We start from the raw sequence: 17,615 nt of genomic DNA, 5'->3' as shown, positions 1-17,615 counted from the left end.
TTACCATACTGAAAATACACCATAACAAACATCAGAATACTCATCATAACTCGATGGATCATACACACTACAAGTTGCCTGGATTCATCTCAGCCCTCCTTGATTCGAGTACAGATCCTCTTCTTTCAGTAGTATGGGCCTATACTACCTCCCACATCTATCCGTACTTTCCTCAATAGTTGCCTTGACTCCACCAAGTCCCTTCTACTACTACTGCTCTTCATCCTAATCTCATCCTAGGCTTGCCCTAGGGTAATCTCCACCCTAATCTCCGCCATCAGCTGCATAAGAAATCCCTGCTACCTTTCCTTAACTAGCTCTCGAATACCATTACATATCACGAAGACCATATAATTCTTAGAATGAGAGGTCCTACCCTACAACGGTTAGACTCAGACAAGAGCTGCGAAGTAGAGCTAAACCTAACTTTCTGAAATTATTTATTTCTCATAATATGTAACTTAACATATTCGTTTATTAGTTAGTTAAAGATAACTAGAACTCCTAAAAGCACAAAGCAAGCAGCATTCGAGCATTGAGTAAACAAATCCAAGCATATCCTTATTAGGCCATCATATTACTGACTAATTAGTACTAGCATAAAGTTCAATAAGCTTATACAGAAGGCATATAAGGCATCCTTCCTAGATCCTTAGCCCTAATCTAGCATGCAGTTCTCATACACATATAACAGCCATACAATGCATCATTCCTAGATCATTAGCCCTAATCTAGCATGCAGTTCTCATAATCACATTATAACATAACAACTTTTATGTGTAATTTGGGAGAACTTACTTGAGCTCGGCTGATTGCATGCACTACACCCTTTTCCTCTTTTCAAAATCCTTTTACAAAAATGGTTTTCTTTTCTTTTTGAAAATTTTCATACCAAGTCCTCAGTTTGAGTCCAGACACACCCGAGAGTATGTCTGAATCCCTCAAACCAAGGCTCTGATACCAATTTGAAACATCCCAAAAATACGGTCCAAAAATTTTGTTTTTATTTATTAAATCAACCATAGATATCAAAATCGTCCCATCACAAAATCATAAGTTGTAGTATCAAATCAGAGTATCATATCGAAACACATGTCAATATATCAGAGTAAAACATCCCAGGCTAAAATCATAGTGTGTGCACTTGTAACAACCCGATATTTCGAATCAATGTAACGATCCAAAGTCAAGTTTGGTAACCTATCTTAATATAATATGAATAACGTCAAAAATGAAATGTTCAAAAATCTCAATGTGAATGTACTAAGTGGTAGATATCGTGTCAAGGTTTTCAAAAATATAAAGAACACAAAAATCCGAGTTATAACGAAGAAGTTATGACCAATCGAAAATCCGCAACAAAACTGGCAAAACACTGTTAAGCGTAAAACACGAAATTTCAATAAAATACTTTTTAGCCTTAAGTATCTAAATGAAAGTTGTAGATATCACTAAACCGTAAGCATACATAAAGCGAACGACCAAATCTGACTTCGTATGAGGAAGTTATGATTTTTCGAAGTTTCTGTCATAGCAGTAGACAGCTAAAAACTCGAAATAGAGATCGGACGACTTTTAGCCAACGCAACCTTAACGGACTTTTCCAGTCCCGGCTTGTTAAAAATATAATATTAAAAATATAGTCAAAATTAGCCGACGGAGTCTAAGCGAAAGTTGTAGAGCATGGTCTCACCTACGCGTGGATATAAAGAACGTCGAAAACGGAGATCGTATGCAAGAGTTATGATTTTCTGAAGTATTTAAATAATTAAAATATATAAATTTAATTATTTATTCGGATAATATCCGAAGTGCTGACGAGTCCGATCTGATCCGAAGGGTACACCCAGCGTACCGAGGAGTACGCCCCGCGTACATGTCGACACCGAGGTACGCCCTGCGTACGAGATAGCTACGCACAGCATACAACTGCTTTCCTCGGCCCAGAAGCGACCACGTTGCACCATCCGGAGCTCGACACCTGGAGGTCTGATCCGAACTACGCCCCGCATAGAGCTTCGTACGCCCAGCATACGTGCGACGTTCAGCCCCTATAAAAGGGCATGCGAGGCTGCCGAGTTCTTTTGCGCAATTCTTCTTATTCCCGTGCTTTTGCTCTGCGTTTAACCCCTCGAAACCATCCCGAAGCCTCGATTTTCATATCCAAGTTCCGAAGGAAGTTTTACGCTCCCGAGATTCCCGAGAATCCCGAGAAATCAGCTTTCTCCAGTCGAAGTTCTGATCGATTTTTGTCTCACCTTCTTCAAGCTACCAAGTGAGTTCATACCCCCATTTCTACGCTTTTAAATACTTTTTAAATGCTTTTAACACATTACGGGGGAGAATACAAGTAAACACACGGTTAATCTTGTGTGAAAACATCTATCTTTTGTTATACATTTCAGATTGTTTTTAATAACTATCATATGGATCTGTTAACATGCAAAACATCTTACCTTACTTTACCCTCTCGGAATAAAACATGATTATAAATACTATAAGCTTATTTATACGTTTGCATCATATTAAGGGTAACTATTTTTCAGTATAACACTTTTATACATACAAGAACATCCACCTTTTATTATGCCTTTGTTAACATTGTGAAAAAGGATAATCATTTCAGAAACAACATTATTCATTTTAATACGGGACTTAATTGAGAATCTGTGAGACATTCATCTTCATTATACCTATTAAGGTATTGCTAGAAGTCCTGTTTATAACCAGAATCTCCCGTCCGGAGAACGTGACAAGTATGTATAGATCTATACGGGACTAATGATCCCGCGCCCTGACTGCTAGCTACAGTCCCCGGGGTGACAAGTGTCATCTCATTTCGACGCCTGAAGAACGTCGCTACAGGCAAAGTATGATAGTACGGTTATAAAAACTCACTGGATAGACAATTATTATGGTATTACGTTTTCATGGGAAAAGTAACAGATACAGTTCTTTTCACATTCAAATACAAACCTTCTTATAGTTTTGTTTTATAATAAGACTATACACCATTCTTTTGAACATGTCATTGTTGCTTACATGTTACGGTCTTGGACATTTGAGACTGCATTTCACTTTTAGGAAAATATATGATTTTCCCGGTTCAAATAGATACAATTTATACAACAATTCTTCATACTCATTTCATACACTCATAAGAAAATATCGGATTTTCTGGAAAATGAACGTGAACTTTCGAATGGCATACATTTGCTCAAAACACTACTTATGAACTCGCCAACTTTATTGTTGACACTTTTTCTTTGAAATAACTTGTATTCTCAGGAAAACGCTAAACCAGGTAGCAACTACTTTTGAAGACTAACGCGCTGCCGTTAGTAACATATTTTTGGATCACCATATTGTATTTGATATTCAAACATGTAACACTTACAATCATGTAAAAGTTTCAAATATATATGTTATGGTGGTGTGTACTTTCTTTACTATTCAATTGTTATGATACTAAATATGACGTCCTCCGCCCCCGAACGTTTCCGCCGTTCAGGTTTGGGGGTGTGACAGATTGGTATCAGAGCTTTGTTTATAGTGAACTAAGTATATCAAAACCATTTATTTTTGATATACAACTATAAACACAACTGGGCAAAAACACTCTGACTGAGAGTTATACTTCAAAAATGAAATTTTTATAAAGTATACATGCATACATCATATATCAGGGTCGGTATCATAATGAAAACAATATAGAAGTACTATGGATAAGTTGTGCACCACAGGTATGCCTTGGAACATGTAATCAGAACTGGGATGAATATAGCCTGATCAACTATATTTGTCCGAGAGCCGACTAACGTATGCCAAGGAATAGCTGCAGTGGACAACAAGTCTAAAACTTACCAAACATATAAAATTTAGAATCAAACATAACATTTAAAATACTATAGGAGTATTTTGTTAATGCAATAGTTTAACCTACATGTTCAGATTTACATGTTTGAAATTTCAAGACAATTCTCATATCCCTACTCTCGCGCAGACACAATGGCCAAATTTCACTTGCCAAGGGACCCCTACTACCCGAACCAAAGCGATGGATGATGGATTGGGAATGATCCGGAGGAGGATCCAGAGGAGATTGTGGACGAAGAAGAATTCGGGGAAGGAATGCAAGAAGGCCCCGACACCGACCCCGGAACCAATAACCTACCCTTAGTGACTCCGACCCAAAATCCAAATCCTCGACCGGAATTTCAAGGCTCGACACCTCTGTGGGCAATGAACCTGAATAGGTGGAGTCGTGAATAGGGTAAAGCCACTCCGTTCAATGGAGACCAGAGCTTCTACAATCTGAGCGAGGGAGGCTCAGCAGATAGAGTCCTTCCTATAAGGGTTCGCCGGATTGCTCGCAATGATGAGCAAGGAAGGGCAACTATCCAACGAACCGAGGAGAATGATGCGAACACCGGGGTCAATACAGTTCGCATCCGATAGTTAGGATTAGCCTATGGAAGAATCGTAAATCACAATGAAGCTCTACAGAGAGAGCTAACTACAACTCAAACTGCAGTTAGAAAACTTCAAGCACACCAGGCAATGTATGAAAGTCGTATGCGCGAGATGGAGCGTGAGTTGACAGAAACAAAGGCTCATCCAAGCAGTTCACATCACGAGTAGAGGGCACACTACTTGCTCTTTTTGTTGGTTTGTGGAATAACCTTAGTATGTACTCCAAGTAGTACTTGCCCAACTCCCAAAATTTTGTTATAGATTAGGACCTCGACTAAAAGTATTACTTGTCTTTAACTTTTTGTAATCAGAGACCTTTAGAAAGGTCAAAATTTTCCTGACTCCAAAATGTAACCCAATATATGTTTAATATAATGAAGTACTTCTTTTGTGTGTTAATTCCTTGCATACGACTCAAATTCATAAGGTTATCTATAAACTCTTATTATGAATCAAAATCAAGAACCTTGTTTAGGTCGAACCTAATTCATGAAATGTTGAAAATAACTGACTCATTATCACACGACTCTCAATCATCAAAGACTTATTGTCTTCATTATTATCTCTTTGGCAGCTAAATGCCTCCTCGTAGGTCATCACGCCAAAATGCGACACCAACACCGCCACCACCACCTCCAACTTACGATCCCACTATGGTACAGGCTGCCATCACCATAGCAGTAGCAGCTGCGCTATCCCAAATAAACTCTAATGGAGCCGGAGGGAGCGGGAGTAGTACCAACCATCAGAACCATGGCGCTGGTCATGGTCATGTTAGGGAATGCACCTACAAAGAGTTCTCGAACGCTAAGCCGAAAATGTTCAACGGCACTGGAGGAGTAATTGCACTAATGCAATGGTTTGAAAAGACCGAGATGGTCTTTGAAATCTGTTCATGCCAAAAAACAAGCAAGGTCAAGTTTGCTGCTTGTACCTTCACAGACCGAGCCCTCACGTGGTGGAAGGGCCATGTGAAATCTGTGTCTCTTCCAATCACCAACGCCATGAGCTGGGAGGACTTGAAGGTCCTACTGTTGGAAGAATACTGCCCGAGGGGCGAAATTCAAAAACTGGAGCAGGAGCTATGGAACCTGAAAATGGTTGGTTCTGACCTAGCCGCCTACACGGCCAGGTTCAGTGATTTGGCAGCCCTTTGCCCGGGAATGGTCAACCCGGAGCCGAAGAAAGTGGAAAGATACATCTGGGGGTTGTCACCCCAGATTCAAGGACATGTCTTGGCCTCCAACCCAATAACATTCAACAACGCAAAGCGCCTGGCACAACGTTTGATCGATCACGGGATCAAAAAGGATACTACCGCAGTTACTGCCGACCCACCAAAGGAAATACAGGGCCAAAGGAAACCGTGGAACAAGAGAAAGAGGCAAGCCGTGCAAGAAAACCCCAACAAACAACAGATAGTGACGGCTCACACTGTTACTGTCCCGACTGCCCCAACACCAACAAAGCCATACATCGGCAACCTACCGAAGTGCAGTAAATGCAACTTCCATCACCACGGACCCTGTTTTGAAATGCATTGCACTAGGTGCAACAAGAAGGGACACACCGTCCGCTTCTGCAAAGAACCAGCCCAACCAGCCGCTCCAGCTACAAATATCGGAGTAGGCCGTACCTGCTACGAGTGCGGAGCAACCGGGCACTTCCGAAGGGACTGCCCGAAGGCAAACAACAGGAATGCTGGGGGAAGTGGCCGAGTATTCGCAATGGGCCAGGAGGAAGCCGTTGCATACCCCACTGTTGTTACGGGTACGTTTCTCCTTGATAACTCATATGCATACATGTTATTTGATAGTAGAACGGAGAGGCGTTTCGTGAGCCATAGTTTTAAAAATCTACTCAAACAAATCCCTCAATCATTAAGTAAAAATTTTATAGTAGAAATGGCTAATGGGAAAACAGAAGGTGCTAAGGAAATATACGTAAATTGTACCCTCTCACTAAACAATAAATCCTTTCCAATCGACCTGATGCCAGTCTCGATAAAAAGTTTCGACGTTATCATAGGCATGGATTTGCTAAGTTCCCATCGTGCGGACATTTTATGTTACGATAAGGCCGTTCGCCTTAATCTGGAAAATGGCGAAGCCCTCGTTATTTATGGCGACAAACCTAGCACCCCTCTTCGTATCATCTCTTGCATCAAGGCTCAAAAATATCTACGCAAGGAATGCCACACGTTCTTGGCACATGTTGTGGATGTGAAACGAGGAGTAGAAGACATCAAGGGCGTGCCTGACGTCTGTGACTTTCCTGATGTCTTTCCTGAGGATCTTCCAGGAGTACCGCCTGCAAGACAAGTCGAATTCAGAATCGACTTAATTCTTGGAGCCACCCCTGTGGCCAAAGCGCCGTATCGCTTAGCCCCATCAGAGATGCAAGAACTATCCAGTCAACTGAATGAACTACTCAGCAAAGGATTCATCCGACCAAGCTTCTCACCTTGGGGAGCACCAGTGCTTTTCGTGAAAAAGAAAGACAGATCGTTCAGAATGTGCATTGACTACCGAGAACTCAACAAACTTACCATTAAGAACCGGTACCGCCTACCACAAATAGACGATTTGTTCGATCAACTCCAAGGAGCAAACTATTTTTCCAAGATCGATCTGAGATCGGGATATCACCAGCTGAGAGTCCTAGAGAGCGATATTCCTAAGTCGGCCTTCGGAACTAGATATGGTCACTACCAATTCGAAGTGATGCCGTTCGGACTAACCAACGCACCCGCCGTGTTCATGGACTTAATGAATCGGGTATGTCGTTCGTTCCTGGAAAAATTTGTGATAGTACTCATATATGATATACTCATCTATTCAAAAAGTAAAGAGGAACATGGTCAGCACCTGAGACAAGTCTTAGAGACGCTGAGAACTGAGAAGCTTTACGCGAAATTCTCAAAATGCGAGTTTTGGATTAGGAAGGTGGACTTCCTAGGTCACGTGGTCAGCGAAGAGGGAATCCACGTGGGCCCTTCCAAGATCAAGGCTATCCAGAATTGCTCTGCGCCAACAACGCCAACCGAAATTCGCCAATTTCTAGGCCTTGCTGGCTATTATCGCAGGTTCATAAAGAACTTCTCCAGCATTGCAAAACCTCTTACCTCCATGAATCAGAAGGGTGTAACCTACAACTGGGGAGGAAAGCAAGATACTGCATTCCAAACCTTGAAGCAAGCCCTGTGCAGTGCACCCATTTTGTCTCTTCCAGAGGGGACATAAGACTTTGTAGTATACTGCGATGCATCCAATCAAGGGCTGGGTTGTGTACTAATGTATCGAGGAAAGGTTATTGCGTATGCCTCACGTCAACTAAAAACGCACGAGGTCAACTACACCACTCACGACTTAGAACTTGGAGTAGTGGTGTTTGCCCTAAAAATCTGGAGGCACTACCTATACGGTACAAAGTGCACCATATTCACAGACCACAAGAGCCTTCAACATATATTCGATCAGATAGAGCTCAATATGAGGCAAAGACGTTGGGTTGAGCTACTCAACGACTACGAATGTGAGATTCGTTATCATCCGGGAAAAGCCAATGTGGTGGCAAATGCCCTTAGTCGTAAGGAGTGCTCTGGTCGGAGAGTGAAGTCACTAACCATGACGATCCATTCACACCTGTCAACGCAAATCAAGGAAGCTCAACTGGAAGCCTTGAAACCCGAAAACCTGACAGGCGAAGCACTTAGAGGGATGGACAAGAATTTTGAGATCAAGAGTGACGGAGTTCGTTACCTCATGAACCGAATCTGGACACCGAAGTTCGGTGGATTCAGAGAGATAGTTATGAACGAAGCACACAAAACCCGATACTCCGTGCACCCAGGTTCAGATAAGATGTATCTGGATCTCAAACAACTCTACTGGTGGCCAAACATGAAAGCAGAAATTACTACCTATGTAGGCAAGTGCTTGACTTGTGCCAAAGTCAAGGTAGAACATCAGAAGCCCTCAGGTTTACTCCATCAGCCCGAAATACCTGAGTGGAAGTGGGTGCAGATTTTATGGATTTCATAACCAAACTACCCAAGACGCAGGGTGGTCACGATACCATTTGGGTGATCGTCGACAGGTTAACCAAATCTTCCCACTTCTTGCCAATCAAAGAAACCGATAAGATGGAGAAACTAACAAGATTCTATATCCGAGAGATTGTGCGACTTCATGGAGTGCCGATATCTATCATCTCGGACCGAGATAGTAGATTCACCTCAAGGTTCTGGCAGACACTACAAAAAGCCTTAGGTACTAAGCTAGATATGAGTACAGCCTATCATCCACAAACTGACGGACAGAGTGAGAGAACGATCCAAACCCTAGAAGACATGTTGCGAGCATGTGTAATCGACTTTGGTAAAGCATGGGATGTTCAATTGCCATTGGTGGAGTTCTCTTATAACAACAGTTATCACACTAGCATCAAGACTACTCCATTCGAAGCTCTTTACGGCCGCAAGTGCAGATCACCTCTATGCTGGGCGGAAGTGGGCGACACGCAGTTGGCGAAAGGTCTGGTCCCTGATAGCACTCTCGCTGGTCCGGAAATCATAATGGAAACGACTGAAAGGATCGTTCAAATTCGAGAGCGACTGAAAGCCTCGACAGATAGACAAAAGAGCTATGCCGACAAAAGACAAAAACCCTTGGAATTTCAGTTTGGTAACCGCGTTCTTCTGAAGGTCTCACCCTGGAAGGGCATGATACACTTCGGGAAGCGCGAAAAACTAAACCCAAGGTACATTGGACCCTTCGAAATTACTGCAAGGATTGGTCCAGTAGCGTATAGACTTCAGCTTCCAATCGAACTTAGCAAAGTACATCTGGTGTTTCATATATCTAACCTGCAGAAGTGTCTGTCCGACGAAACTATCGTGATTCCACTCGAGGAAATCGAACTGAATGAAAATCTTAACTTTGTGGAAGAACCCGTCGAGATCATGGATAGTGAAATCAAACGATCTAAGCAGAGTCGCATACCAATAGTGAAGGTTCGCTGGAATGCTAAGCGGGGACCCGAATTCACTTGGGAGCAAGAAAATCAGATGCAAGAAAAGTACCCGCATCTCTTCCCTAGTCCATAGACACTTACCTTGTAAATAATTTCGGGACAAAATTCCCTCTAACGGGGGGATGATATAACAACCCGATATTTCGAATCAATGTAACGATCCAAAGTCAAGTTTGGTAACCTATCTTAATATAATATGAATAACGTCAAAAATGAAATGTTCAAAAATCTCAATGTGAATGTACTAAGTGGTAGATATCGTGTCAAGGTTTTCAAAAATATAATGAACACAAAAATCTGAGTGATAACGAAGAAGTTATGACCAATCGAAAATCCGCAACAAAACCGGCAAAACACTGTTAAGCGTAAAACACGATATTTCAATAAAATACTTTTTAGCCTTAAGTATCTAAATGAAAGTTGTATATATCACTAAACCGTAAGCATACATAAAGCGAACGTCCAAATCTGACTTCGTATGAGGAAGTTATGATTTTTCGAAGTTTCAGTCACAGCAGTAGACAGCTAAAAACTCGAAATAGAGATCGGACGACTTTTAGCCAACGCAACCTTAACGAGAATCGAAGATCTCATCAATAGTAATACAACGGTAAAAAGACAGACAAAAACGGACGTCGGATGAAGAAGTTATGGATTTTTAACGGACTTTTCCAGTCTCGGCCTGTTAAAAATATAATATTAAAAATATAGTCAAAATTAGCCGACGGAGTCTAAGCGAAAGTTGTAGAGCATGGTCTCACCTACGCGTGGATATAAAGAACGTCGAAAACGGAGATCGTATGCAAGAGTTATGATTTTCTGAAGTTTTTAAATAATTAAAATATATAAATTTAATTATTTATTCGGATAATATCCGAAGTGCTGACGAGTCCGATCTGATCCAAAGGGTACGCCCAGCGTACCGAGGAGTACGCCCCGCGTACATGTCGACACCGAGGTACGCCCTGCGTACGAGATAGCTACGCACAGCGTACATCTGCTTTCCTCGGCCCAAAAGCGACCACGTTGCACCATCTAGAGCTCGACACCTGGAGGTCTGATCCGAACTACGCCCCGCGTAGAGCTTCGTACGCCCAGCGTACGTGCGAGGTTAAAAGGGCATGCGAGGCTGCCGAGTTCTTTTTCTCAATTCTTCTCATTCCCGTGCTTTTGCTCTGCGTTTAACCCCTCGAAACCATCCCGAAGCCTCGGTTTTCATATCCAAGTTCCGAAGGAAGTTTTACGCTCCCGAGATTCCCGAGAATCCCGAGAAATCAGCTTTCTCCAGTCGAAGTTCTGATCGATTTTTGTCTCACCTTCTTCAAGCTACCAAGTGAGTTCATACCCCCATTTCTACTCTTTTAAATACTTTTTAAATGCTTTTAACACATTACGGGGGATAATACAAGTAAACACACGGTTAATCTTGTGTGAAAACATCTATCTTTCGTTATACATTTCAGATTGTTTTTAATAACTATCATATGGATCTGTTAACATGCAAAACATCTTACCTTACTTTACCCTCTCGGAATAAAACATGATTATAAATACTATAAGCTTATTTATACGTTTGCATCATATTAAGGGTAACTATTTTTCAGTATACCACTTTTATACATACAAGAACATCCACCTTTTATTATGCCTTTGTTAACATTGTGAAAAAGGATAATCATTTCAGAAACAACATTATTCATTTTAATACGGGACTTAATTGAGAATCTGTGAGACATTCATCTTCATTATACCTGTTAAGGTATTGCTAGAAGTCCTGTTTATAACCAGAATCTCCCGTCCGGAGAACGTGACAAGTATGTATAGATCTATACGGGACTAATGATCCCGCGCCCTGACTGGTAGCTACAGTCCCCGGGGTGACAAGTGTCATCTCATTTCGACGCCTGAAGAACGTCGCTACAGGCAAAGTATGATAGTACGGTTATAAAAACTCACTGGATAGACAATTATTATGGTATTACGTTTTCATGGGAAAAGTAACAGATACAATTCTTTTCACATTCAAATACAAACCTTCTTATAGTTTTGTTTTATAATAAGACTATACACCATTCTTTTGAACATGTCATTGTTGCTTACATGTTATGGTCTTGAACATTTGTGACTGCATTTCACTTTTAGGAAAATATAGGATTTTCCCGGTTCAAATAGATACAATTTATACAACAATTATTCATACTCATTTCATACACTCATAAGAAAATATCGGATTTTCTGGAAAATGAACGTGAACTTTCGAATGACATACATTTGCTCAAAACACTACTTATGAACTCGCCAACTTTTTTGTTGACACTTTTTCTTTGAAATAACTTGTATTCTCAGGAAAACGCTAAACCAGGTAGCAACTACTTTTGAAGACTAACGCGTTGGCGTTAGTAACATTATTTTTTTTATCACCATATTGTATTTGATATTCAAACATGTAACACTTACAATCATGTAAACTTTTCAAATGTATATGTTATGGTGGTGTGTACTTTCTTTACTATTCAATTGTTATGATACTGAATATGACGTCCTCCGCCCCGGAACGTTTCCGCCGTTCAGGTTTGGGGGTGTGACAGCACTGCAGTCATCTCGATCTCTTCCCCTTGCTACCGGAAATACCTGAAACCAAAACTGAAAACTGTAAGCACGAAGCTTAGTGAGTCTCCCCAAACTACCACATACCATACATATAATCACATAATCCCATAATAAAATATCATGGGCCTTGCCCGCTGCATCGGGCTCCGCCCGGCATCAGACAAGTCCGGCATCGGGCCCCGCCCGGCATCAAACCGAGATCCGGCATCGGGCCCTGCCCAACATCAAGCAAAGCTCGGTATACATATAAACATATCAACAAATACACATATATAATCACATATCATAAACATATAAACATTCCTCGGGCCCCGCCCGGCATCGGACCGAAATCCGGAAGCATATAAACATTCCTCGGGCTTTCCCCGGCATTGGACCGAACTCCGGAAACATACAAAACAAACACATGCAAGAATCACAAAGACATCAAGCATACAAACATTCCTCAGGCTTTCCCCGACATCGGACGAAAGTCCGGAACATATATACCTACATCGGGCACTCCCCGACATCGGACCGTAGTCTGGAATATGCTAACATTCATAAACGGGCCGACGTTGGTGCCTTCGACCCGTTCCTACAGGAGGAAACTCATCTCTCAAAGCTTAATGCGGAAATCTCACGGTAATGAATCTCTACGGCTGCTCCGACGACTCCCCGACTATCATTATCACAATAACTCTTAATCAAAATCAAATTATCCTTCTTAGGGTAAAATAACTATTTTACCCCTTGATCTAATTTGGACCATATCCTAGGCCCAATTCCATCTAATCTTTCCAAGCCCACTAATGGCCTAATAAAGGCCCATTAATGGCCCAATTTTCTAAATTGGGCCCAACTCCTCAAATGGGCCTTCCCTTAAGCCCAAACATGTCCTCAGGCCATTAACTGACTCCTGATGGCCCACTAAGATCCAATAGCTAAGAAGTCCAAAGATTGTCCTAAACCAAGGCCCAAACGAGTAGGAATCTGAATCCAGTGAGTACCCAGGGCGTACTCCTCTGTACTCTAAGCGTACAGGCTGCATGGCATGTACGCTACGCGTATGGGCTTGTACGCCCAATGTACTACCCTGTTAAGTCATAAACTTCAAAAGGGCTTAATCTGTAAAGACCTTAAGCTCCAAAAATAGATCTAAGTCCACTAGAGTGTCTTAATCCATAAAGTCGATTACTTGGTGGCTTGCAACGCACCAAATGGGACCAAAAATATGACAACTAACTTCCATGGAAATGGCTAGAACTCATGCATGACCACAAAAGGACCATCAAGATCGAAACTTTACTATTATTGGGACTCATATAGCACTAAGGGTGGCAACCCTAGGCCTAGATACAAAGTTGAACCATAAAAATCCATTCTTGGGACCTAAAAAGGTCCAAAACTCCATTAACATAGATCTAAGAATGCATGAGGCAAGTTGAGAGCTTTTTACCTCAAATGAATGCCAAATGGTGATTTTATCTCAGATCCTTGAGCTCAAGCTACTCAAGTTCTTCTTCTTCAACTTCTTCTTTCTCCTTCCAAGCTTCTAAACACCACAATGAGCTTCACAAGGCCAAAAACACACAAGGATGAGGAATGAAAGGCTATCTAGGGTTTCTGAGGTTGAGCAGCTGGTAAGGAGGCTAGGGTTTGAGTCATAATGTTGTATATATATGTCTTAAACCCTAAAAATTAGGGCTTTGAGTGTGCTTGCGTACGCTGCGCGTACACCTTGGTACGCTGTGCTTACGCACCTCCGTTCCCCGCATCCAATGTTGCACTACGCCCCGCTTACGCCCAACGTACATCGTCGGGCAGCCCAATCCTATCGGCCCATTTGCTAAAGCCCACTCAATAATCCACTATTTATCTCATAGCCCAACAGTTAGTTACAAAGATATTAAATAATTATTATTACCTCAAGTGACCGATGTTACACTTGACCAAATGTACCACATTTTTGCGTAAGGTCTCCGTCTTCCTATCCAGAATAGCCACCGGCCTCTCCACATAACTCAGGTGCTCATCTACCTGAATGTCATCTACTGATACCACCACTGAATCATTTACCACACACTTCCAAAGTTAAGAAAGATGGAAGGTGTTGTTAATCTGACTAAACTCCTCCGGTAGATCCAATCGGTAGGCCACCATGCCTACCCTAGCCAGTACTCATAACGGTGCGATAAATCGGGAGACCAACTTGGCCCTTTTTCTGAAGCGTATCACACCCTTCCATGGGAATACCTTCAGCAAAACCATATCCCAACCTGGAACTCCAGCTCGACATTAATCTTCTGGCGGCTCTAAGTTTTCTTAAACATATTCTGATCTGTTGAATAATCTCCGTCATCTGGAGAACCTCCTCAGTCCTCCCCATGACCCTATGGCCTACCTCTCCCCAACAGACTGGGGTACGACACTTTCTCTAATACAAGCGCTCATACAACGGTGCCCTAATTCTAGAATGATAGTTGTTGTTATATGAAGACTCAACTAGGGGAAGTTAGGAGTCCCAACTCCCACCAAAAATCAATAATACAAGCCCTCAGCATATCCTTAAGCCTTTGAATGGTCCGCTCACTCTGATCATCGGTCTGGGCGTGATAAGTAGTGCTGAAATGTTGTCTCGTACCCAACTCCTAATGAAATCTCTGCCAAAACTGAGAAGTAAATCGTACATCACGATCATATACGATAAAAATTGGTACACCATGGCAAGGGAAAATCTCACGCACATATACGTCGGCTAATTTCTCGGCCGAAGAACTCTCCCAAATGGCAAGAAAATGAGAACTCTTGGTCAGGTGATCAACAATAAACTTTATATCATCAAATATCTTGGCCTTCCTTTTCAATTGGGTGATGAAATCCATGGTGATCTGCTCTCCTTTCCACATGGGAACCTCCAAAGGCTCCATCTTGCAATCCGGTCTATGGTGCTCAGACTTGACGATCCGACAAGTCAAGCATCTCTCCATATACCATGCTATCTCCCACTTCATGCATGGACACCAATAGCTATTTCTAAAGTCTTGATACATATATGTGGCTCTCGGGTGGATCGAAAACCTGGACTTATGTGCCTTTTCAATCATGGTCTGTCGGACCCCACCTGAAACTGGGACCTAAACCCGTCCGCATTGGGTCAAAAGCCTGCGACTATCGATGGTGTGCCTGTCAATCTGACCTTTGATTCTCTCCTTCTTTTATTTCCCCTTCCTAATTCCCTTGACCTGAGCCTCCCTGATCAAATCCAGAAGTGGGAAGTCGATGGTCATCCTCAAATAGAGTCCTCTGTAAGGAGTACCTACCGCCTTACGACTCAAAGTGTCGGCGACCACATTGGCCTTCCATGGATGATAAAGAATCCCAAAATCATAATCATTGACCACACCAAGCCACCTGTGATGCCTCATGTTCAGATTCGGCTGATCTATAAGATATCTCAAACTGTTGTGATCTGTGTAGATGGTACAACGGATCCCATAAAGATAGTGTCGCCAAATCTTGAGGGAAAACACTACTGTCCCCAACTCTAAATCATGGGTAGGGTACCTAACCTCATGAGGCTTCATTTTCATGTATGCATACGCAATGAATCTACCCCACTTCATGAGTACAGGCCCAAAGCATGTGGTCGACGCATCACAAAACATCACAAAATCCTCAATACCCTCAGGAAGGGTCAATATCGGGGCCTCACATAACTTCGTCCTCAGGGTCTCAAACGCAGTCTTCTGCTCAGACCTCTAACGGAAATCCACACTTTTCTTCGTAAGGTGAGTCAAAGGAACACCAACCTTGGATAACTCATGAATGAATCTTTGATAGTAACCTACCAGCCCCAAAAAACTCCAAATCTCTAATGGAGATCTTGAGACATCCCACTGCATGATTGCCTTAATCTTGGCCAGATCGACCAAAATCCCGTTGTGGTTAATGAGGTGTCCCAAGTATTGGACCTCTTGTAACCAAAACTCACACTTGGAGAATTTGGCATAAAGCCTCTCCATCCTTAATACTCCAAGTAACTCCCGAAGATGTTCCTGATGCTGCTCCCTGGTCTTGGAGTAGACCAGAATATCATCAATGAAAACAATAACCGAACAGTCGAGCATCGGCCTGCATACCCGATTCATCAAATCCATGAATGATGTCGGTACGTTGGTGAGCCCAAACGACATCGCCATGAACTTCTAATGACCATAAAGAATTTGGAACATTGTCTTCTCTACACCCTCCTCTATTAAGCTAATCTCATGGTACCCCAACCTCATATCAATCTTGGACAACCAAGATACACCCTCCAACTGATCGAAGAGATCATCAATCTTAGGGAGTGGGTAACGATTCTTCACCGTTAACTTGTTCAACTCCCGATAATATATATGCACATATAGTGAGACCCATCATTCTTATTCACAAATAGAATGGGTGCTCCTAGGGTGAACTGTTCGGTCATATGAACTGCTTGCCCAACAGTTCCTAAAGCTGATAGGATAACTCTTGCATCTCTGTTGGTGCTAGGAGATACAATGTCGTAGCAATCGGGGCCGCACCAGGGATTACATCGATTCTGTACATCACCGGCCTCACGTGAGGCACACCAGGTAGATCCTCTAGGAAAACATCTGGAAACTCTCTGACCACTGGCACATCTGAGACCGAAACTCTCTCCTCAATCCGAGTGTCATCCACATAAGAAAGATAACCCAAACATCCATGTTGTAGATACTGTCTGACCTTGGTAGCTGAACAAAAAGTTGAACCAACCCTGGTGCCCTCGCCATAAATGGTCAGCTCTCCCCCTCTTGGGGTTCAAACTATCACTAACTGCCTCTCACAATCGATCATAACTCCAAACCTGCTCAACCAGTCCATCCCCACAATCACGCACACATCCCCTATAGGGATGAGAATCAAGTCAATCTGATAAGACACCATGAATTCTCCAAGGCACAATCACAAAACACGCTTGAAGAAGAAACCTTGTGTTCGTTGGCGATGAAATCCCTACTGAAGGACTGAGATAGAAAAGACCGACTCACACCCGAGTCAAAAAGCACAAGAGCAGGCAAGGAATTCACTAAGAAGGTACCTATCAGGAATACAAACATAAGCAAACAGTAAATAACTTGATAAAATAATAAATGAATACATACCAGTAACAATGTCAGGCGCCACCCTGGCCTCATCTGTTGTGAGATCAAAAGCACGACCCCCGACCTTGGGGGCCTCAGCCCTCCCCTGGCGCCTATCTGTGATCCGAAGCATTGTCAGATCCATTGCTTGAACTAGTCTGGCGGTGAGAAAGGGACATTTGGCCTTCACATGGCAAGCTTGTTAATAATGGTAACAAATCCTGGTGCTCATCGGAGGAGCCTGCTGCTGACAATCCCTTTCATAATGGCCCTCTATGCTGCAAGTGCGACACGCTGTCCCTAATCGGCATACTCCCTCATGCATCTTCACGCACTTGTCACAAGTTCAAACCCTCTATCCTTTAG

Source organism: Lactuca virosa, chromosome 8 (assembly GCF_052849685.1).
Source record: "Lactuca virosa cultivar CGN04683 chromosome 8, Lactuca_virosa_CGN04683_v6, whole genome shotgun sequence".
Classification (NCBI taxonomy): Eukaryota; Viridiplantae; Streptophyta; class Magnoliopsida; order Asterales; family Asteraceae; genus Lactuca; species Lactuca virosa.
This window is presented reverse-complemented; position numbering follows the sequence as displayed.